General features: G+C 36.8%; 1 long non-coding RNA gene across 1 annotated transcript in view; it reads left to right on the top strand.

The window, feature by feature from the left end:
• Positions 1–9665: 9665 nt before the first annotated feature.
• Positions 9666–25279, top strand: part of LOC147652191 (uncharacterized) — a 33082-nt gene continuing 17468 nt past the window's right edge. The window contains exons 1-2 of the long non-coding RNA XR_015289401.1: positions 9666–10409; positions 13055–13265. This is a non-coding gene — a long non-coding RNA (uncharacterized LOC147652191). The remainder of the gene's footprint in view (positions 10410–13054; positions 13266–25279) is intronic.

Here is a 25279-nt window from a genome sequence, read left to right as displayed (position 1 = left end):
TTGAGATCTCTGGCTTAATTAAATAAGAAAGGGATAGTAGTAACTTTTCATGGCTGTCGTTATCTTTTGGCCTCATGGCAGGACCCTAGAGGCCAGGCTTGTACCCTAACCTTTGTCATATCCTCATTGTTCTCAGTCACCCCTGCATTAATATCCACCAGCCAGTCAAATAATCAGGCTGGCTCAAATGAAAAAGGAAAAGAGCTCTCCAAAGCACTGTGCACACATTACTGTTAAACAGCTTCAACATTTTCATTAAAGGTTTTTTTCTTTATTAAGGAGTGCTTTGTAATCAAAATGTCCTTCCTAAAATCAGAGGTTGTTTTCTAGAACAAGGAGTAATGGTCTCAGATAAAATAAGGACTAAAGAAATATATGTCAAACTGTCTTTTTCATCAGGGAAAGTGACTGTCATCACTTTTTTGAAAGGTGTGGTTGACAGGAAATAGGAAGAAAAATACATATTTTTGCCTATCTTCTTTAGTAAATAGTTTGTTTTGACAGATATATGCACCTGACTTCTTGCTGATCATTGGGATATGCAGTAATATTCATGTCTTGCTCATTTTTTCTTCAGAGGCAGGATTCTACCCTCACATAGATCTTTTAAATCATAAATCACTAATTGAAATCAAAGACAAGTCGGGATAAAATTGCCAAGAGACAAAACAGGTTTAACATGTTAATGGAAGGATAAGTCTGCTAAACAATATGAAGATATGTAATATCTTTTGAATGAGATTAGGTGGAAAGCAAGCAGCAAAAAAAGACAATTTTATGCTCTGCTTATAAGCATCACTGGCCTAGTGACCAAAAATAGATCACTATTTTACTTTTTTTTTGAATGAATTATAAACATGAATATAAAATTGTGAGTGTCTTCTTCAACAGTAAACTGCTCATGAAGGAGAATGTCACCCCTTAGGGCTTTTTATTTCTAAATTGAAACTCAATTAGAACATTAAATGGCAGCTTGGTCTTTGCCCCAAATTGGAAGTTTATAAATTTGTCTCTTGCTTTGTGAGGGAACTACAATTTAATGTGGAGAGAGGTGGGAAAAGAATGGATGAGCTGTCATTTTTCAACATATTTAAAGGGGGTTGAAATCTCTGTGAGAAGTGTTTATGCAGTATATGCCTATCACATATACTCACAGTGGTGCTTACTTAGCAAGACAATGAGTCAGATTTACCATTAGGAAAACATCTCTGCACGTCTTTGTAAGGAGTGACAGCACATTTGACACATTAAACAGGTATTCTTAAAACATAGATGGTTTTAATTAGCTCCTAAGATGTGTTGTTCATGTGTGAGATTCACAATCTACTTGCATTTGCAAGATTTGGATCTGCAAAATGGAAGGAAACCACAAGAGAAAAACAGCTGTATTATGATTCCATGCTGTTGCAGTTTAGTGGTTTCTCAGAAAATTAGGGTTCAAGCATAGGTGCAAGAGAGAACCTTATCTCTTGGAGAGTGTAGCACTCAAGCCTTTGAAAAGAGGGCACGAGTAAAGTCACAGTTCATTTGAGAGTTACCTCTTGCTGCAGCTAAAAAGGTAGAAAGGCAATGGCTTTGTCTTCCTGCCCATCCTGCATGTCCAGGTCAGGCTCATGCTCTCCCTCTGAGAAGAGACATAACAGATCTCTTACCCTGGAGATGGAGCCAAATAAATAGAAGGGAATAAAAAATGTTCAGAAGTGAGTACAGTGCAATACATCCTGATGTCCTGATACTGAGTCCTTCTGTCATTTATGCAAATTAAATCCATCTTGGCCAAAGATGTAGATTTGGTTGCAGATATTTGTGTAAAATTTGCTAATATTTGAACCTTTGCTTTATTAGAATTGGAAGTTGTCTTTGCTGCTGCATGGTGCACAGTATTTTCTGGAAGGTTAGCAAAGCTGTGACAACAAGTACTGAACCCTGCTATGTGAAGACTTCCTCAGATGTTTGTTAGGAAGATTGTGAGGTTAAGGGCACTCATGTGAAAAATACTGTTTTGTAGAAAAGTCAATCATTCTGTCTGAGCCTTTGAAAATTAATAGTTCGGGCTTAATTAGGATTTTAGATATGGGCACGTGGATTTCCTGATTTTACTATTTTATAAATACCTGTGGGTTACAGTACACATTTCCCTCTGCTTGCTATGGAGCAGTGTTTCTATATCCAAACCCCAGAAATGCAAATATTAAATACAGTAGGTAACATTGTTCTATCCTTGGGTTGTAATCTGGAATCAACTTCTCTGCAGCAGAGAGTATAGTTTAAAAATGTGCATTGATGCTCTGTTTTCAATCAGATATGTTTTCAAAGATGTATTTGATCTTGACAAATGTAGGCAGTGTGAATCACTCTTATGTGTGTAAATGTATGTGTGTGTGTATATATTTTTACCATTTGTCCCTTTCTTCTTCCCAAGGCATATTCTCTGCCAATTTTAAGAGCTCCAAAAACATAGCTTGACACAGAATTGCTTGCGGCACACAACAAAGACAAACTGTATTGATCCAGTAAAATCCAAGATCGATGATGTAAATTTTTGACTGGCGCTTGTCAGCAACACATCCCTTTACATGTTTGACAACAAACACATTTTTCGGAGGTACTCTGGGAAAATACAGTAATGAATTATGATAGCTAACCACTCACTTCCTTGCAGATTTTGTAATTTTATTGCACATTTCATTGTAATCCCAGCAATTTTTAAAGCAACACATTTCTCCAAATTAGCAAGTGGAGATGCTGGTGCCAGAGACTATGTTAATGTGCTGTAGTAGAGTGTCAGTCAGCAAACATTAGGCTGAAGGGAATGCCAACCAAAAAAAGCCCCTCAAAACCACATCCTGAGACCCAAGCCTCTATTTTTGCCTTCAGACTGTGGCTTCAAAATAGGTTTGAAGAGCATTCTTTGTACCCCTCAAGCCAAAGACTATCTTTTGCAGCTGGGAAGTGTCAGAGGGATTGCTAAATGTGGGTTTGCACCCCACACTGCCTGATGGGCCTTGCAGGCTTTCCACAGCAGCTGTTGTGATTTATGAACTACTCTAGAAACACTTTCTGGACTCAAATAATTTCATTGCTCTGTGTTTTATGAATTCTTAACACAAATCTAATGCAATTCTCTGTAAGGTACAGTATCTACCATTACACTCATTTTTTAAAAAACAATTTGCAGTTTTCAAAATACTGCAAGAATCTTCATTTAGAGTAACAAAGACAAACTAAGAACAGATATGACATGTCATGTCCTCTGTTCTGGATTGAAAGCCTGTTTCAGGAGCTTGTACCATAACTGTCTTCCTCTCTAACTGTTCTAGACAATTCATGCAGAAAGCTGCATTTTCCCCTTACAGAATGGGGAAAATGACCATAGAAAAACTATGTACAATTACCAGGAGGGAGTAGATGAATTGAAATTAGTCCCTCCTTTTGTTTACTATTGCATAATTGTCAAGTATGGCACATTTCTTATAATAATTGGATGCAAACATATGCATAAGGTTTTTTTTTTGTTGATGGTGGGTTTGGGGTTGATTTGGGTTTTGCGTTTGGGGGATTTTTTTGTTCTGTTGTTTGCTTGTTTGTTTGTTTGTTTATCTATCTGCTGCCATTTGTCTGTACACTGTTCATCAGTGGACAGCAATGATCTCTTCATTATAGAGGTGACTCCATAACAATTTCCTTCTTTCTGAGTGCCTGAAATGCAGCACACTGGAAATCCAAAGTTTTCTAGCCGTGCTCAAAGCCTGAGATGGTATTCCCTGCTGTTGTCTTTGCAGACAGATTCACTACATGTTAGTGGGTATGGAGGGTATGTACAACCTGACCTCTCAGTGCAATCTGTTAGGAAAAAAGCTTTATTACAAATTTGTCCCTAGCTGTGTTTATTTATCAGTATATGTTTATACATTCTTCTTCAGAAGAATGGAAAAATCCAATTTTATTTATTTTATGCAGCCTCAGTGCTCTGAAAATGCTCCCTCTCCTTTTTCATCTTGAAAATAACAGAAAACTATTTGAAAAAAATATCCTTTAATGAAATTAATAGGGAACATTCAATAATAATGGATGTATTAAGCTGACATTATTAGTCTGCCATAGTCGTCCAGGACAAAAAGTATTTTCTTTTCCCTGGGCTTTTCCAAGCAATCAGTATTTAAATGAAATTTTCATTTAAAAAATATTATTTACATCACTAAAACAAAATTAAATTCATGCAACAGCCATAGAGCATTTACATATTTCTACTTTTAATTCCAACTTAGATGATGCATTCATTATATATAAATTCATATTTTGCTAGTTTGTTTAATTAAATTGAGTAGAACAAATGGAAACAAAATGTGTGTTTACTGTCTCAAAATTAAAAAAAGCAGTAGGAATTATTATTATTTCTACAGGGACTCTCATCTATAGCTGGACCAGCCTGAGCCCTCTGCTGCTGGGTAGCCAAGGGAAAAAAGCCTGTGTTAGCACCCAGTTCTCGTAAATCGTATTTCATGTTATACTGACAATGAGAAAGGCCATGTATTTTTCATTTATTAAGAGAAACTTTGTCTGTGTGACATATTTGATTTGATTACAAAAGGTGATCAGATCCTGCCTTGTCTCATTTGATTTCTTCCTATTTTTGGCCAAGAATCTGGGCAATCAATTCCCGTCATGTGGTATGGCATCTGAGACACACCACCTGGGAGGCCTTTCCTTGGAAGTTACTTGGATTTGCTTTGCTTCTTTGAATCCCCATGGGAAGAACCATTGTGCCAACACTCATGGAAAATGAGCACAAGTACCTTTAGAAACTTGCTTTCAGAATTTCAGTTTAAATCCTCTGGCATACTGTTCTAGTTCATAACAGGAACAGGGTAATTTTCTTCAGTTTGCAAGATGGATTTGTGATTTTGAGGCTTATAGCAGGTGAAAAATATCTATAAAAATTGAAGTTATATATCTTTTGAATGTTCCATGTATCCAAATGAACAAGGATTAGGTTCACTTAGCTATTTGCTGGCTGGCAATGCTATAACAGCCTCTCTGGGAAGTGTTTCTAAACAAGTGTTTCATGTTTCACTGTGTGATGATCTGTTTAGTTGATCCTGCAGTGTAGGGTGGGAGAATCACTCTTTGTGATTTCTCCAAGTGTCTGCCCATTTCCTTTGAGGGGAGCAAGGTTTGAAAGTCTTTAATCAAGCTGTTATTTTCATAATAAGGCACAAGAAGTCTTTTGGAGGGGAGGCAATCATAAACTCAATATGAGTTTCATGTCCCTGCCCATGGGAGTTTTGGGGTTGCTTTGATTAGAGAACCTAATCCTAGCAATCTAAGTTTTGCATATGTTACAAATACTTGGGAATTATATTTGTGGTTTTTTTATGAGTGGAAAGGGTGCATAAGCATCATGTTGTGCTGTTCTAGGGTAATTTTTAATGTCATTAATTAATGGTGAAACATCTGTTGTATATTTGAATAATACTGTCCCTCTTGCTATAACCCTGCCTTTAAGTTTTGAATCTTTGGAAAGGTTCCATTTGTAATTTTTTGTTTGTTTGTTTTTTAAAGAAACAGATACATTCTATTTGAATCTTTGAATTGGCATCTGAGGGAATAAGTAACTGTGCTATGGATATACAGAGGTTTTATTTTGTCAGCACAGAGTACTAGATGCCATTTGGACACTTGCTTGGATTCTCTGGGAGAAAGGTATATATACCTACACATTATTTATGACAGCTGGCCAAACAGAAATTACAGCTTGAGGCTCTCCTGGTATGCCAGTTGTTTGCATGGCATCAGGGAGCAAAATCTTTCTGTCTAGCATTTCTTTCACTGTCTGGGTGTCTCCTGGTGCTATAAGAACTGCCACAGCCCAGAGTCATGCACATTAAAATGGTGCCCTTGTGAATGACTGTCCAGTTTGGACATGTAATTTCCAGAGCTTCCTAGAGACTGGATGGCCTCCAAATGTTCAGCTGTTCCAGTTGGTGCCAAAGGAATTGAATTTTTGTGGTTTCCAGCAAGGGCAACACTCTTTAAAAAAAATAAGAAGCCACTCAACTTGCATTTCTGTTTATGTCCTGTAAGAAGAAACTAGTTCTCTGCAGTTGATTAAAATCTAATAATTTATGTTCTGAGGGGGAAGGTTGTGTATCAAGGCCACATGGGAAAAAATATATCAAGGAGAATTTTCTTTATAGGTTTTCAAACAAAGGCAAGAGTCTGACTTACCCTGGTAGCTCAATGCTCAAAAGCTAAAGCCCAATTCCCCAGCCAATGGTTTCATCAGAAGGCCCCAAATGTTTTCCCACATTCTCACAATGACATGCTGAAACTGCTGACATCTCATGCACTTTGCCTATAGCCCAAACCATCAGGCCTTTCTCAGCCAAGGGCAGCCCTTGTAGATCCATCAGTGGAGAAAGCCACATGAAAAGGGACAAAGGAAAGAGAAAGGCACTTGGAAATGTAGTTTCTAACTTCATTGGATTTGTTGATTGATGGGAGTCGGGGGGAGAAGTATCATGCTGTCTTTGTCTAGGTATCTGTGTGCTTTGTTCATTTATGAAGATGTCCTGTGTGAAGGAAAAATCTTCCTTGAGGACTCTCAGAACAGAGATACTAATCTTCTTTTCTCATTATTCTCATAAGAGATAACAATTTTCAACCTCCCTCAGGGTGGAGCTGGGAAAAATCAGAGCTTCCATGTTTTGACAACGTTGTATCAAGCAGTCTTTTATTGATAAGAATTCACTAAAAATCCTTTTGCCTTTTTAGCAGAAACATCTCAGGTACATTTAATCCCAATATCTACTCTCTTCCTATAGAGTAATAATTAATGTTAGATGTGTTGGAGCTCTTACTGGGACTCTTAGCAAATGGAGAGAGTCTTGCTTGACTTAAAGTTTCAAATAGACTTTGAAAATGTTTCATCTTTACATTATTCCAAACAAACCTTTTTCTAAGTAGCTCACTTTTGTTTCTACAGGTACATGTGATGATTGCAACAAAGCAACATAAAGTATTCATTATAAATTTATCTACTTTCAGAGATTTAAATAAAAAATGGTATTTCCTGTACTTGCATTCCTTCAGGAAGCAATTTAATATAAAAAAATGGTGAGACTGAGTGGAGAAGAAAAGCAACAGGGAGGTAAACATTTATGTGCAGATGATGCAAGTAAGCACACATTCAAGTGTAGGTGCAAATCTTCATGAAGAAATAAGGAAATTGGAGGTAATTTGTTAACAGGGCATTAATTAGAATTTAATCTAAGTTATACAAAGCCAACAAAAGATTCTTGCTTACCTGTGACAGAATAACACACCCTCCAATACCTGTATCCCCATAACTAATTCAAAAAAGTCTTGTAGGTTTTGATTGACAGCACAAACTTGAAATAAGCCTGTGACAGATGACTTGAAAAAGAACAGCCTGCAAGTCATCCTCTGAAATGTTCACTTTTTTTTGCACCTGCTGACATCTTTGCTATTCAAAACCTATAAAAGTTATGGATGTTTTAATGTTATTTAAACACACTAGTCTTAATCTGCTGCCATTGCAAAAAAATGAATGAACTCATTAGCAAGAGATAAAATCTTTTTACAACCCTACTATTTAATTTTATCCTCAACAATACCTTTCCAATATGTGCCATGTGCTGATACAAGCAAGAGGTGTGGGAACATTCCTCCTGGGACTGAAGTGCTCTTGACAGAATATTGGTCATCTTTGAGAGTAATAAAGACAAAGGAAGACAATATCTAATCAAGGATTTACTTGGAAATTCTAATAGATTTCTAACTTAATTAAAAACCTTTTAATGAGCTCTTTGTTTTTGATGAGCGCTAAATATAGATATCTATGGTAGTATGGCCTTAATGGCACTGCAGACCAACATTTCCTAGCCCTCCAGTGCATTGGAAAGGGTTAAAAACATTGCAGCACCAGAGAGGTTGATTCAGAGAGAAACTGTAGTGCTTTTATGTGGAAATCACACAATTACCCATTGGAACATATTGAAACTGGTTTAGTCTATTTACCTTGATTTTACAGTGTACAGATTGAAGGTAGGACCTGTTTCCTGCCATGCAGCAGGTGAGTGTTTGGTAGCAGATTGGCTGCTCTGAGCTGTGTTACCTCCCTGCCCAGCCCAGTCCAAGGATCAGGAGATGCCAGTTTAGGATAAACCAAGACTTCTCAGCAATACAGAGACATTTACAGAGTTGTACTGACCAGGCTTTAATGGAATTGCAGCCATCATCAGCAGGGGAGGAGATGGAAAACAGACCTTAAGCAGCCTGCAGGTACTCCAAGTCCAATAAAAATCCTTGTTGATTCAGCAGGAATCGGAGCTGCAGAATGATTGTAAGCAAGTCTGCAAAAGGAAAAAAGAAGGAAAGAAAATTTAGAATTATGAGACTTCCAAATATTATATATGACACTGTAATTAATTGCTGACTTTCACTATTGCATTTAGCTAAGTAATCCTAAAATCAAGAATTGTTACATGGCTTTCATAATTTATTTGTATTTATTTAATTGAAAGTACTGCATGTGGCATATTTGATTTCTGAGTTTTTATTTCTCCCCTCCCTATTTTACTTAAAAGTTTTTTCGATTGGAGCATAACTGTTTTGATTCCAGTTGGGAAAAATATGCTTAGAAATACATATAGAAATGAAAGAAGTATAATTATAGTAAATTTATGCATTTATTTCTTTTGCATTACTTAAAATTATGTTGCACATTCATAATTTTTATTACATTTTCAATGTTTATCATTTAGCAAGTAAGTATAGTCATGTAAGATATAAATCTTTATGTACATATAGCTCTGGTAGCCAGTAAATTGTCAGACATTCAAAGGGAATGCACAGGTCTTATGGACACAGCCATGTTTTCCCAAAATACCAGCTCTGTTTCTTAAAATCATAGCATGAAAGAATTTATTTTTTTTTTCCACACAAGCAAATGCAATCTTAGAATAAAATTGTAACTTTAGCATAAAGCATCGAAGTTGGCAGTGAAAGCAAAATAAAACTCTCATAACTGCCTGGCTAACTCATTCTGTTCTTATAGAGATTTTCTTCTCATGTTGGAATAACAGAAATCTGTATAAAGGATCTGAGTAATGTTAGTTCATCTGGATTGGAGCAAATTGTTTAGATTTTAGACATATTTTTAAAATTGAAATAAATTGCATTGCAAATTATTAGATTGGTAGATACATGGAATTTATCATTCTTAAACCTCTTGAACCTGTAGATGGAAAAGTAATTCATAAAAGGGAAAATAAGAAAATGAGGAAAAGGAAGCAATCTACCTCATAATGTACCTAATAATACCAATTTTATACCAAGTGTGATTGTCCAGAACAGGTAATAGATGAGTGTTTTTATTACTCTTATGGGAATAATGCAATAAACCCCATACTTCTCCAAGAAATACCTTAACATAATTGAAATAATAAGAAACAAATTTAAAGGAGTTTTAATGTTGGGGGATGGAGTTAAAAAAAGCAGTCCTTGGTAAATTCAGGAAATCATAATACATGATTTTCCATTTGAAGGATCTTATTGTCTCTTTTGTCTCTTCTTAAACAGCAAGAAAGGATAAGAGAATAATTAATTTCCCTATTTATTTGCAGCAGACGGAAAGGCGGTGTGGGAGTGCCAGGGGATGGGTGAGCAGCCACGGGCAGGGGCCAGCTTGGGGCTGGCCGCAGGACAGCAGGCATGGCTCCTATCTTCAGAAAGAGTTGGGAAATTCTTTTCCATTCTGGGAAATGAGAGGGCAGTGCTGTCCCCGTGCTCCTGGGAGAAGGATGGAGAGAGCACAGGGGAGGTGGAAGGCTCAGGGAGCAGGGAGCAGGCCCCTGAGGAGAGCTGGCTGGTGAGGCCCGTGAGCCATGGCCGGCTGAGGGGCAGCAAGGGCGGGAAAAGCTGGGAGCACAACCAGCCTCATCCACCCTGTGAGGAGAAATGGTTTGTGAAGTACAGCCCGTGAGGTATCTCTCATGTGATTTCTCAGATATTTTTTTTTTTTAAATTGCTTCTAAACTGGGTGCTCTTAATTCAGCTGCAATTTTCAAGTGAAGACTTTCTCTGTGGGTTGTGAAGCCTGTGTATTAGTCACCTTGAAAGGTTTTAAGCAAAGCCTTCAAAGTTTTGTAGCATGGGGATTTTGTTTCTGCTCTAATGACACACATGAAAGCCATGGGAGTCATTTTTGCAAAGACTGTGGAGCTCCAAGGACTGAGGGATGTCTATGCAAACACACTCCAAGAAGAAGGGGAGATAGTCCATGTGGGAGACACCCAGCCATGATCATCAACAGGGCTGGATTTTGGATGGGAACAGGAAAGCGGTGTGCAGAGGTACCTCTGTGAGACTTTTCCAAAAGTGCTACGGTAAGAGTTAGCTTAGGAGATGCAAATAAACCTTTGCCTCCAGGGTTGCCAACACATACCATACATTAAACATCTTTAATTGCATTTTTCCCCACCTTTTTTTCTTTAGCACAGTGTTTAGAGGAAAAAAAAAAAGCAGTAGGGTTTGGGTATCTCTGGCCCTTGATGAGCAAAAGCCATGGAGGCTGCAAATAGGAACGAACTGTGCTTATAATATTTGCCAAGAGAGAATATTTATTGCAAGGGCAGACAAATGCATGGCTCCTAAGTACTCTCACTGCATCTCCTGGCACATTTCTCGGGGTAAAGAGCAGTACATGGACACTTATATTTAACTGGATTTATAACATGGCAGGAGGTTTATGACTTTTCTGTGTACATTCAAACTCATCTGCTGTGTCCTGAAGGGTTTATTTTCTTGTTTGCTGCCCTTGATATGCTGGCTCACCTTAAGTGAGGGGCTGAGCAAGGTTTCCTTCAGGGGCTTCTTCCCACGAAAATTATTCTGTGGTCACTCAGGTTTCAAAATCTGCAGAAGGAGACCTCCTTTATTGAATTTCTAGCTGGGGTGGGAAAGGCTGGTACAACAGGGAACAACTTTCACTGGAATGAGGAAGGTGTGAACAAGTTAGAGAAGTATGCTGTGTGGTTGTCAGGATCAGAAGATAAAGTTGCTGTGGGCAGTGCGTGTCCCTCTGGAAGAGACTGAGATAGCTATGAAAATGCTGGGAAAAATGTCTAAATCAGAATGGCTGACTCATAGGCAATGTAGAAACACATCAGATTTAAAGTATAGCTCATTATTTAAATAAAATTATCTACAGTACCAGTGATACAGCAAAGATAAATACACTTGAGTTTATGAAGTACTAAGGTCCCACATCTGTCAAAGAACAAGAAAAATGACCACCTTAAAAAAAAAAAAAAAAAAAGGAAATTATATAATCATGTTGAAAGAATATCTATACTCATGTTTCATCTACAAGAACAAAATTGTTTTTACAAGCCCCAACTGCATGGTCCTAAAAAAGCTAGTTCTGAGGTTTTTTGCTGTTCTAATCTAGTATGCTTCTAGATTATTTTAATATTTAATTTGCCTTTCATGAAACACTCCCTCCTCTGGAGTCTCTACTTCAAAATAGTGAATCCCAAACTCACATTCCTCTATTTTTGGCCTGAGAGAAAAATCTTCTCAGGAAATGTATAATCTATTCTTTACTTAGTGAAAGGATGAAAAAGTTATTTACCAGAATGACCACTAATTTTTACTGACTGTCAGTAAAATTTACTTTTGCAAGCTATTGCAAAAGTTGCTACATATTTTATAAAGCTGTATTTTTATAGTGGTTATTATTGATTTAATTTTACAAGAGGCATGTATATCCATGAGCATTGCTTTCGTGTTCACATAATTTTTTTAAATGTTCTTAAAATTTGTCTGCTTTAATGTTAATAGCAACCCTATTAAATCAGTTCCCTGGCAAAGCATTGATGATGATTGATTGCCCTTACCAAACTGTTAATAGGTTCCACTTAGAATATGTACAGCCCATGGTAAGTGTCCTCTTGTAGGGTCACACTCATCTCTGATTTTTTTATCTGCAATTTGGAGCTACAGTTAACAAGGGAAAATTTGTATCTATTCAGTGAAAGATTCAAAGAACAGGGTTTAGAAATCTACCTGTAAGTTTCATGGAGTTACACATATAAATTTATCCTTTGTGTTCCTGAGTGGCAATTCCCATTAAATTGTAGATGACAATGTTAAGAATATTAAAATATATGGCTCAAAATAGCAGTGTATCTACCGTTGTTTCATCCTGATGCATGAAAAGTCCTGAATCCCATGATGTTAACTTAGAGAATCTACAAATGTAAAGGAAAATAAAGTTAATTTCAAATTTTAAACAAGAAGAAAATCAATTTCCAATATTTCCAGTCTTTTGTGTCTGCTGTGATTTGTGGTAAAAGACCCTGTAGAGTTCTGACCTGCCTTGCAACATGCTAAACTTTGTTGACATATGTGGTTATATTGCCAGGTTAGTGACAGACACATTTTTATAAACCAACACAGAAAAATCAGGATAATGGGTTCCAAACCTAACAGCTTTATTAAGAAACACCCTGTGTCCCCTCTTAGTTAAAAATACGTGCTGTGGTTCATTATGGTAGGAAGAAAACTGAGAATGCCTAGAAAATGAATCATTTTTTTTCTTTTGTCATCTTCATGTGTCATGAAGAACAGAAATACTATTTATATAAGGCTAACAGGTAGTACAATCTTCTTTTTGATTTTTAAAGTAATTTAAGCAGCAGTCATTTCTAGTTTATAGAACGGTACACATCAAATAAGATTTTATAATATACTTCCTGAAAAGGAGTGAGGATTTTTATTCTTTTTGATAAGAAAATTGTGCGTTTCAAGAGAAACATTGCGTTGTGACACATAAAATATCTGAAGATTATTTCAACACCGTTTCCTGATGCAGACATGGTATCTGATTGAAAAGAGAAAGAAGGAAGACTGTTGAATGAAGGGTGCACAAAGTTGGGTCCACACCCTCCTATTATTTCTCTGCTTTTGCAAGTAGTTTTGTGTTAATGCAATAATCTAACTTGTCTTATTTTTTACTTTTTCTTCTCAGCTATGTGGTGGCCCTTAGTTATCCTCAAACATCACTGGGCTCACAAACACCCATAAAAAGTTGAAGGAGGCTATAGTTCATAAGGTGAGGTCTGTGATGGTTGTTATTGTTGATGACAACTCCACTAAAACAAAGCAGCAGAAAAATGGGAATCCAAGCAGTCTGGGGAGGTGACAGGACAGACACATTGTGGGGTTTTCTCCCTCAAATGGTAAGTAATGCCTGTACTAAAAAAACAAAAAGGTGAGTTTTATCTGTGGTATCATAACAGTTTGCAGCCCAGCCACAGAGAAAAGCAATCTTTTCCCTGAGGAGCTTCTATGTTGTTTTTTAGTTTAAATGAAATGCTCACGATCGTATGGATGATTGAAGGTTGATTGCCCCAAGCAATTGTTTATTTATTAGAGATCCAGCCAATCCTAATTTGTATATCTTCATGTCTGATAAAGGCAAGTCTTAAACCACTCTGTCATTATTGCTCTTCCTCTAGCATAGGAGATAATTCTGACAATAGCTGTCTTGTGCTCAAGGGCATTATGAAATTTATTCTCTTAAGACATATTTTGGAATTCACATCTGTGAAATTAGATTGGATATATATCTCTCTGTGGCATCTGGACTAGTTATGCCCTCCCAAAACCATCTTCATGAATTAGGAATCGATTCCATAAGGTATCTGATGCACAAAGAAAAAATAGTAATCATTACCCTATTAATGTACATATGGATATAATTTTCTGTTTGTTTTTCCTAATTGAAAAAAAAATCTCTAGTGAAATTTTAATATCTAAGTGAGGTGGTGACACATCTGACTGTTAATAGGTGTGTAATGAAATCCTCTACCAAGTCAGAGAGCAAGCAACCCTAATATTTTACATGTAAACATATCCCACCAACTTTGAATCCCCATTAAGTCAAAAAAGTTTCAGATTACATATCCAAAATTCATGATGGTTGTATAATAGTTCAGCTAGAACTGAGTAGACCTCATTTTCAATGTGAGGAATAAATCTAATAGTAAACTTTATTTCAGTTTTTGAGAGCTTCAGTAGTCAGAAAAGCCATCCAGATAATCTTCAGGTTCACAATGTTGTTAGTTCACCAAAAATGTAGAAAGTCTTTGTTTATTGTGCTATTATTAACTGAAGTTTAAGGACTAGAAAGGCCCAGTGGAAAAAAAAAAAAAAAAAAAGGTGTATAATTATCTTGCTGGAAGGCTGCTTTAATTAAATTCTCCCAACTGAGACTTGGCCCCATTTTTTAAGTGAAGCATGGACTATAATCAGTCACATTAACATTCAGTTTACTACCCTGCAGATGACCATGAAAGTGAGTGCATCTGAGTGAAGCTGTGCTTCAGGTAGGACAGTTCTTCCTGAAACCAGTGGAGCCATTGGTTCTCCTCTTTCTCTGTGAGACCTGTTTAGATGCCAGCTGACACAGCAAAGAGGAAGAAAGGATATTGTGCATGGTAGATATCTTTCAAGGCCCACTGTTGTGCATATATGTAATTCTATGCACACATAGAATTACGCTCGTAGGCTCCTTCAGTAGCTTACCTGAAATTCCACTGTACCCAAATGCCAGAGTCTACATATAAGGAACAGATCCAGTAAATCTTGCTTCATGGCATTTATATTTTTCAGTCATATTTTTACCCATTTAATGAAATCCCATGGAGAAAGAGAGGACTTGAGTCACACTGAAACTTCACCAACTCAAGATTTGTGTAAGAGAACACCAACAAAGTGCAAAAATTGTTTTTCATATTTTTGGTGATATTACCATCAGGTGTTTTTTTAGCTTCTGGGCTCTCAGGTGAATGTTCCAGGGCTGCTCCAAAAGGAATATTTTCCAGTACTCAGTCTGAAGATATTCCAGACATTGTGAATAATATTCTGACTAAAAAGTTGCTAATCCTCAGACACCTGTGATTTGGAAAAATGCATTCTTCACAAAATTGTTGTGAGAGATTGAATATAAAAAATTGTCAAAACAGATAAGAAAATACTCTCAAGAATAGGAAACAGTCCCCTGTCATGATCAAGTTTTATAGGCTACACCCTAGTTCTTCAAGAACTGAAAGTTAAATTCCTAGGACTTCAGGGGATGGGTCATAAATGAGCCCAAGCAAATTGCTTCATCTTTATTGTTCATTGTCCCATTGGCAAATTGAAAATAATTACAATTATTTTCTATCCTTAAGTTGAAAGGGTCTAAAATAAGACAGGAAACTCCACAGTTGTCCTGTGTACTCAATGGAAAGATGTTTTTACACACAATTCACTCTGAATCACTCTATACTGAAATTTCAGACTCAATTAATGATCATTTTAGTGCTTGAGTGATTCAGGCCCTGGAAATAACTGTGTTGAGGGACATGCCATCCTGTAAGGGTAGCCAAGAATTGTTGGGAACCCAGGAAAGAAATGGAAAATTGAGCCGACGTTTACTCTTTTTTTAATTACCAGATATGGCCTTAGTTCCAAATCAATGATATAAAATAAACTCCTCCAAAACAGTCAGCTCTGAGCAACCATTGGTACAGTAACAGCATTTTTGTCCTAAATGATGCTTATCTGGGAGAAATTCACAGATTTTGCCATTCACCACAGTTAAGTTGGTAGGTTTAAAATGCTGTGGAAGTTAGAACTTCAGGGAACCAAGGAATCATTCTGTGTACCAGCCTGTGCAGTTTGGTTGTGCCCAGGGATGTGCAGTGCATGAACTGCCCTCACCCTGCCCTGTGAGTCTAACCCAGCCTGGCCATGGCAGTCATGATTCAGTGTCCCAGCTCCTGCATCTGTGCAGTGCTCATGCTGAGGGGGATTTAGATCCCCTTTGCCTAATTGAGATCAGAGCCTGGATTTGCCTAAAGAGAGAGCCTTTAATACAATGGCTGTTAAAGCATGGTTCTTGTTCCACCATCAATCTTTATCCATTTTGAAGGACACCTTATGGATATAAATTATGAGGTCTGTCAAGAGAAGTTTCATAGATAAATGGGTTCCGTCACTGGATTATTACTTCCTACAGGACTGGCTGCTGAGTAACAGTAAATTGTGGGAACTAAGGAAGTTTATAAAAGCCAGATCAGCTCAGCTGCTTCACTCCTGAACCGACAGCAGCATATGCAAAACCCAAGGTTATTGTGTCACATGGCAGGTTCAACAATGTCATTTTGACAATTACAATATACTTGCAGATTGACAATGTGACAAAATACAGCACTAATATAAAACTGACAGGCCTTGGAACTTCAGGTTTTTTCAGGTGTTATGTAGCTGCATGAAAATACATTAAGAAAACCTAAACCAATACCTCCAAATTAAATAAATAACTCTTTCACCTTGATATCATCCAATGTCTGTGAAGTGACAGACCCCAGCTTTGACACCACCATCATTTATGTAATCTCTTGCCTTAAATTACCAGGTTGTGAAGAGTGTACAAAACCAATTCTGTATTTTCATTGTCTGAAATGCTTGATAAATCAGCTTTGAGACATACAATCTGAGAAATAAGCTAGATCTCAGTAATTTTTACATAGTTATGACCTCTGCTAGTGACCATTATGTTTAATTCTCAGCCCCACTCCAAACACAACTGTGTTGTCTCCTAATTGTGAGCCAGAAGCTTGTGTGAGGATCTGCTGTTAGATGGGTAATAGTGGAGAATGATGAAAGAAACGAGACTCTTAATGTATGACTTTTTCCTTACACAAAGAACTTGATATAGTTTCCTTGGATACTATCCAGCATGTAGCTGACAGTGTTTTTATTTTCAGACTTTCTTTTCTTTTTTTTTTTTTCCCCCAGAAGCTGGTGATATATCCCATTATTTGTTGTGAAAAATCTTGTGTGTGTTTCCTGAATTTGTAGTATCTACTATCACGAAAAATTGAGGTGCAAATTAAGTCTCACAAGGATGAAATCCCATCATATCAGTAATTATTACAGCATCTCACCAAAGGGTCATAGCTCTGCTTTGCCCTGAATATGGCTGGACTGAGGGAACTTGGATTATGGCAAGGACAAAAGTGAATTTTTATGGAATCAAATAATTTTATGTTTATCTAATATTTTTTTTGGAACATTTTTTTCTTTTATTCTTCAGAGGCTTAAGCAATCATCACCTACTAGATACATAGAGTCAACAAATATAGGCTGCATGAAGGCAACATTCTGATCAATGATATCAGATACTTGGAAAGGAAATCAAAAAAATATTTTACATTATCATTGCTTATGTATTTGTATGGTTGATCTTTGATCTATTGCAGTGGTTTGGAACCAAATCCTGTTGGTGGAAAACTGCAAAATTTCTGAAAAAGAGATAAAAATGCATTTTTGTATTAATTAAATCACAAATCCAGCCAATTTTTTTCCCTTTACTGCATTTTTGCAGTCTTGAAATCCTGATATTTTTGATCAAATATATTCTTCTTCTTTAAAATTGAAAATATACTGAATATCTGTGTAAAAAGTGCGTGAGCACATGCATAGGAGCACTCAGATAAAAGATGGAGATGGACCTTCTCTCCATTTCAAATTCCTTTCAAAACTTGCACCAGAATCAGGTAAATAAGCAGGCACTGTTAATACTTTCCATATACTTTTCACAATCACCTTTTGTTGTTTAAGGAAATATTGCTTCATCTGTAGTGGCTTACCATAAACATTATTATTATGTTATAATCTACAGGGATACTTTCTTTTTCAGACTCCAATTGCTTCTTGTTACAGATCTTTCTTACAAGACCTGTGGATTTCTCTCATTTTCCCTTCACTCCCCTAGCCTTGATGAGACATTTTGTCTCTGAAATGTGTCCTAATTCCATAAAAGCAGGAAAATAAAAAATGTTCACGGTGAGCCCACAACATAATCCATGTTTTCAAAATTACATTGAGTCACCCACCTCAGTGACTCAGCCAGTGGGTAGCAGCACAGTCATTTCGAGTGGCTGTTTCCCAGATCAGCAATTGCTTACCACGTTCCACTGTGGGCTGACATTCTTTGTGTAAAAGGAACATTTTAGAGTCCAGAGAAAATAAAAGGAACATTAGTATTAGTCCTGAAGAATCAGAAGCGCTGCTGCATTCATAATGTTAGGCCCTGAATGGTGGCACAGATGTAAAAAGTTTTGCTTCCTCCCTGCAAAATCCACCTTTAAAACAGGTGGAAGACCTGGAAGTGAAACCAAGCATCCTTGTGCATGTGTACTTTGGTAATCAGAAAAAGTCAGAAACTAATTGAATTTTATTCATTATTCAATTATTTGAAATTTTCAATTTGAATAATTATTCAATTATTTTAATAATTCAATTCAATTATTTGAATTATTCACCTGTGTATTTTGGGTAATAATATACATATGTCCAAATATGTGTTGTATTTTTTATCATTTATTTTGGCTGGCAGAAGTTGTCCTTTTAAGAAGATGTAGTGGTTTAGGTATGAATGGGAAACCTGGTAGCAGAGTTTGCAGAAGGCTTGTATTAGCACATGGAAGGCTTATATAAGTTTTTCCTGGCCTCTAAATGTATAAAAGCCCACAAAGTTGTTTTTCATGCACCCTTTTTTACAGGAACTGGTCTATTTTAAGGTGTTTCAATATAGCATGAAATAATCCTCCTGGAGCTGCGGAAGGTGCTCTACTTTGAAGTCATTAACCAATAGCCAGGAAGCAAGAACACCTCTGGTGTGACTAATGACAGGCATCTAATTGTTTATAATAGATGATGTATTTATGTAAGAATTACTTTAAATGCAGCACCGTGTCCTGTGGCCTCCCCAGGATGCTGCTCGAAGACTTTATTAATTCTTATATAACAAAAATTTCTTTTTGACAAAATCTTTTTTTGTGAGGAATATTTTCACAGCAGGAAGGCAGCTGCCTGCTGCATTTTCACCAAGGCTGAATTTTAGGCAGGCCCCAATTTGACTGTAAAATTGCAGCTGTATATACCTATGGATGCAATTATTTTCTCTGGGATGATGAGATCTTTCATACATGGGTACAGTTATATAGCTGCATAATAAAGTAGTCTTAATTACAGCTGTTCATGTGTACAGAAGGAAAAGTGTTAACTCCAGACTGACCTTTTAATAAAAATACCTTCCACTTTCATTCCAATATTGAATTCATCTCTACCAGAACTGAATTCCACAGAAAATGGCCTGTGATGAACTTGGACTTAGGGGCATTGTTGCATCTGTGGAGCTAAAGGATTTGCATGAAACATTTCAGTCTGTTCTTCTCAGATCCCTAAATTTCCTAAAAAAAATAGGAGTCCTGGGGCACTTTCCACAGTGGTAACTGGAATGGTGCTTTCTTGAAGTTGCAAGGCACTGAGAGACTTTTTTCTGCCTTGATAGTGAGGAAAAATGGAGAGGAACACCTTCAAATATTCAGTTCCAGAGTGTATCTATCATATCTGGGTATGATGCTGAAAGCATGGAGAGAAATTTCAAGATCCCTTAAGGTGTACTTTAACCAACATAAATCTGCTGTTACCTGTGTGTGTGATTAAAATACTGGTCCTTTTGTGGATGTCATATGCCACAGGGAATGACTCTTTCCAGATGTAGTCTCTTCTTTTAACTGAATACTGAATCTTGGAGCTGTGAGCACCTGCTCCTAGGATAGCTATAATGACTTTGTAATGTATCCCTCTCTGAACAACTTAAATATGATCTCATTTTTCACTTATTTTCTACTGCTGTTTTGACAGGTTACTATTAAGACTGCCTGACACACCTGATGATAAGATGATGATTCACTTGCTAATTATTTTGCAAAATATTAATCATTTGTACTGAAATTTTATATTCCAATTTTCTATTTGAGAACATTTCTTTTGTATTTATTTTCCCCTCCAGTTGAAATGATCTATCAATTTCTGACAACGACATAGGAAAGGCCTTCATTCTGATGTGATGAAAATATGGTGGTTGTTTGCTTGGGAAGGACACAGCCTGTGCTGTGAGCTGGACTTTTGCCTTGTTTAGGTAGCATCAGTGTCTCCTCTTTGGAACATAACAGTTGTGCTAATTTTTGCTTGATGTACATTTACAGAATATCCATATTTACCTAGTGCCCATAGTCAGTGGAAATGCTTATATCAAGCAGGGCATACACAGAGGTCATGTATCGCTCTTAATTTTAAAAGAAATTAATAATATCTTTAATAAAGCAATATGTGCATTTGCAAATACTACTTTTAGCTGACTTTTTTCAAACAGGAAAAAAAATTCCCACAATATTAAAGAAGTTTTGGATTTATTTTAATTTGAAAGCAATGCATGAATTCGGTAATGTTAATTAAAGAATAAGTATTAGCAGATTTTAGCATTCCTAACATGCTTTGAGGATTGATTAATAAGGGTAATACTTAGATGGCACAATGGAATCATTTTCAACATCATTACCTTGTCCCTTGAAGAAGTCAAGCTTGAGCCCTTGGGATTTGGCATCACTGTGTAAAACAACATTACCAAACTCATCTGACTTTCTGAAGGACAAAACTTTTATGACAATCAAGGCATTTGAATGTATTAAATTGGGAAGTGATGCAAAGTAGCAGGAGTGACTTGAGGAGATGGGGTTTAGAAGACTAGTTTGAAGGAGTAAACAAAATGTTCTTCAGCCTAGGAAAATGATATAAAATTTAAAGTTATGCCTAGATATAGGATGGGAAGATTGACATGGCAGCACTGGAGTACCCAGTAAATCAGATAATAGGTGTAGTCACTACAGCTGTTGGCAAAGTTACTTATCTGATCTTTACATGGACTAAGGAGTAATAAAATAGGAGTATCACATGTATGCTATAACTAATAACAAATGCAAAATGCACAAGATAACATAAAAATAGAGATTCAGAGGGAGTTGAAAGGTAACTAAGAGACAGTCTATCTGGTTTGATACCATAAAATCATTACGTGTACGTCCCACAGGCACACTATTAGATGCATTGCAAGAACAAAATGAGAGAGCAGCAATTTCCAGTTGTCTCTTCATGACTTTAACCAAACAAGCTTATACTTTCTGCAAAATAAGCTTGGCAGAATTTTACATGGGAACTTTTTATAGGACTGTTCCCTGAGATCTGACCACTGGGAGGGTTTAGCCTTAAAGAACAGCATCTTTAAATGGGATGGGGTAAAACCCAAGCTGGATCTGAGCTCCTCTGACTTTTCAGGACTGAGGAGCTTCTGCTCAGAACTCAGGAGCAGGGTGATGTGCATGTAGGTACTGTTAATACTGAACACTGATGGTGAGGCGTGGCTCCCTCCACAGCCAGCCCTGCATGGTTTACAGCTTTGGACTTGACTCCTAAGCGTTGTGTTTGATTTTGGGTGAGTTCTTAATATGCTTTAATCTCAGCATGTAACAATTGTTATACGTTATATATTTAGATGCTGAACTCAGCTTCAGCCATGTCTGTTTGCTTGCTCCTGAAGACATCAGCTATAAAACACAGTCCTGTGTCATGACTTCATTTGACAGATGTTCTTACAATCATAGTACCCTCAAAGCAGTGAAATAACTGCAAGGGAAGCACAGGACTGCTTCAGCTCAGGCAGATCAAAAGCACATGGACTCTCTGTGGGAGGGACGTAATTGTTTATCATCAGCAGGTCTTTGGCAGCCCTGTTGATATTACCCTTTTCCTGGTTGCAGTAGAGGAGAACAAGGACTGGCCAGGCCACTGCTGAAGCAAGGGTTGTTGTTTTCCAAGTGCAGGTGGGTGGTGTTGGTAGATGGGATTACGAGCCCTAGCAGATAATGGATCAAGGGACTGCTTGGGATGTACCTGACTGCTGTAAAGACTGAAAGAGCCTTGCCCAAGAAAGCGAATTGCAGAAATTTAGTGGCTCTTGTAATTTAGGTGTTCAAGAAGAACAGCACTGGATAGGAAAGAAACCTTTGATTTAGGAAGGGTAACTTTTGTCAGACTGGAAAATATATAAATGTGTTTCATTTAGAAAAAGAGAGCTTAGGCCTAAGATGGGAAATGAGGTCTTTAAAAGTTCTGGTATTTTCTTTTTCTCTTTTTTTTTCTCCTTTCCTTTTTTAATGTTTCCTAAGCTAAGATCAGCTTTCTAAGGTCAGGCTTCACTAGCTTATGGGGGAGATTTTTTTTTTTTTTTAAAGCTTTGAAGTGAATCCTTTTAACCTGGATAGACTCATCTCACATCTGCTGAATATGCTTCATTCTTCTGCTTTATTCTTGCTTGTGTGGCTTTTCTCAAGAGAGTAATTCAACAGATGCAATAGAAACCAAAAAGGTAATGTTTTACCACCAGTAGGAAGCAAGGGTTTGTAAAGTAAGTTGTCTGGTGTGTAAAGAATACCAGAAAATAGGATTCTCAAGCTGACATCATAAATAAAGGTTTATATAAATATTACATAAATTAAGAAAATAGAGCTATTAGAACAGGATTCTAGTTTCAATTTCTCATGAAAGTTATGTTAAAGAAACAGCTTGAATTCTTCCTTACTTACCCAAACCCTGTCCTTCACATTTAAATGGTTGGTAAAATGACTGCATGCTTATGCTAACACTTTAACTGTATTAAAGCAGACCTGCCTGTATATCATAGAGTTCTCTTGGTTTAGGTAATCACAGCAGGTCTATTTCATCTCCTGTTGTAGAAACTGTGTCTGGGACTTGGCCAGGTAATCCTGAAAATCACCCGTCCATGACAATTAAAAAAGGTGGCACAGCAAAGACAAAAGGGAGAAAAATGAAAAGCCCTTGAGACATCACCCTGCAGTCTGTAACTGGGCAATCTGGAGAGCAGGAAGGCTGAAAAACAGCCTGGCGTCTTTCTGGAGCTATTTTAATGTCTGTGATTTATAGATCTGTTATTTTGTTTAGAGGATGGGAAAGAATAGCAGAGTAAACATGATGGAGAGGGCATCCACTTAAGGCTAAGGTCAATTACTCAAGGGAATAAATGTGCGTAATTGCACACCTGATAACTAACAGCATAAATAGACTGCTGATTTATATCATGAGTCTTTAACTGCAACCTTTTTATACAAACAATTATAATAATAGGAGGCTGATTATTTGCATTTGTTCCAACTACTTGTGATGATCATCTTTGCAGAGATACAGAGAAAAATAGACTACTGCTGTCTTTGGCAGATATCCTTTCTCATTAGATGGTAACTGGCATTGTGGATAAACCTTTTATAGGTTAGGGCAGACAAACACTTTAATTATGCTCGGTAAGGTTTTAATTCCCAGATGCCTAGATGAGAAAATCTTCTGGCATCTCAAGCCGTTGAATTAAAAGCATCTATCTGTCTTACTAGTTCAATGACTTTTCATTAGCAATGATGTTTTTCTGCTCTTCTCTATTCTTAGCATAACTACAGTAATTAAGAGGCAATTTTAAAAATTCTGTGTTGGAATTCGCCTTGATACTGAGTTTGCTGAGCTTGGGAAACTGATGTCTGTCAGGAGAACTGGAGGCCCAGGACCCACATTCCAGGCCAAAATCATCATTATTACATGGCACTGACAGCCCCAGGCAGCACAAGTCCAGCTCTGGAGATAAAGCTTAGACAGGGTTATCCTCTTGCTGAGTGTTTTATTTGCTGTGTGGATTCTGGGGGCATGAGGACATGGCAAAGGGGTGTTGTCAGAGAACAGAGACTGCATGAAACTAAAGCAGTTTTCAAAACTCAGCATTTTCCATCTTCCAGAGAAAATACATTTTTACTTTACGGTGTCTCTGGGCTGCCTAAATCTAAATCTATATCCAAATATGAAAACTTCCATGCATTTGAACAATCTTACAGATAATCCCCACAAAAAATATTAAAAGGTGACTTAACACTGTTTGTAGATAATCACACTTCAGTTAAAGTTAAACTTAGTTTAAATTAATATTCTATTTATTTATTATTCTTTGCAAATAAATATATGCATACATTTTCCTGCTCTCTAATTTTCTTGTTATGCCACTTATTAGTCTGCCAGAATTTTTTTATACTGTTTCCCACTCCTCTTTTCTGATTTTGGTTGATGTGAGCTGTAATTATGAGTTATACGCATAGAAGTCTCAGCCTGGATTTTCCTCTTCTTCTCCTTATCTGCTGGAGAACTTTAATAGTTATTAGCTAGGCCCAGCAAAACCTAGTTAAGCTTCATGATATGGTTCAAATTTATCAAAAAATTTCTGTGACCTCAATAAACTCAGTGTCCATCCTTTTCTGTAAACTATAAAGGAATAAGTTCTATATTCAGTATTCCTTCAGCAATTATATTCCTCTGAATTCTGCAAAAATACCTAAAAAGTCTGAATTTGAGGGTACTGTTCCAAATGTAAAAAAAAAAAAAAAAAAATCATTTACGGATGTGGAAGTATTTTCTGAGTTCAGTTCAAAAGTATCTTTTTAATTAGCAAACCTTGCTCAATGTCTTTACCCTCAGCAATCCCAATGATGCCAGTCCCACAAAGGCAAGGATTAATGCCATGAAATGGGACAGCAAGGAATTGCCAAGTTCATCCTTCTCCATTAAGTAACTGCCACACTTTGAGCTCTCTTCTTTTTAGCCTCTTTATGGAGCTGATGGCCAGCAGGGCACAGGGATGTAATTTTTCCTTTGGGTTCCCCTTAATTCCTATCTTCCTGAAACACTGTAAATTACCATGAAACTACCTCTTGGTCATTGGAGAGGGGAAATAACCTACCTCTCCAAACAGGATCAGTGCTGCAATGAGAGTTATTTTCTGACCTTTTTAAGTGTGTCTCCAGTCTGATACTTAAATGCCTGCTTGAGAAACCTTATTTATGCTTGATCTATAAAATATATTAGTGGTTTGAAAATGTATAGCTTTGTGAATTACTAAATTACTAGTAGCAGAACATGGGTTTGGACCTGAATTTTTCAAAGTGTTCTAATTTAATATTAACCATTCTATATTTATAAAATTTCACAATGTGTTATTTTTTTGTGTGAGCAAATTGGAGAAATAGGTGGTTAACTAATGCCATTTTCATCTGCTATTAACTCCACTACAAAATTATACCTGTGAAAGTGTAAATAATCTGAGTCCTGTTTATACAGTTTGAAAATCAAGAGGTTTTTATACCCCATCACTAAACATATGTTTCATATTGTCAGCAGATATGTATTCTAATACAAGCAAGAGGTCATAATTTCTGAAGAGACTGTGGACATAATTTCAATAACAGATTAG

Source organism: Cyanistes caeruleus, chromosome 7 (genome assembly GCF_971803275.1).
Source record: "Cyanistes caeruleus chromosome 7, bCyaCae1.hap1.1, whole genome shotgun sequence".
Lineage (NCBI taxonomy): Eukaryota > Metazoa > Chordata > Aves > Passeriformes > Paridae > Cyanistes > Cyanistes caeruleus.
This window is presented reverse-complemented; position numbering and strand designations above follow the sequence as displayed.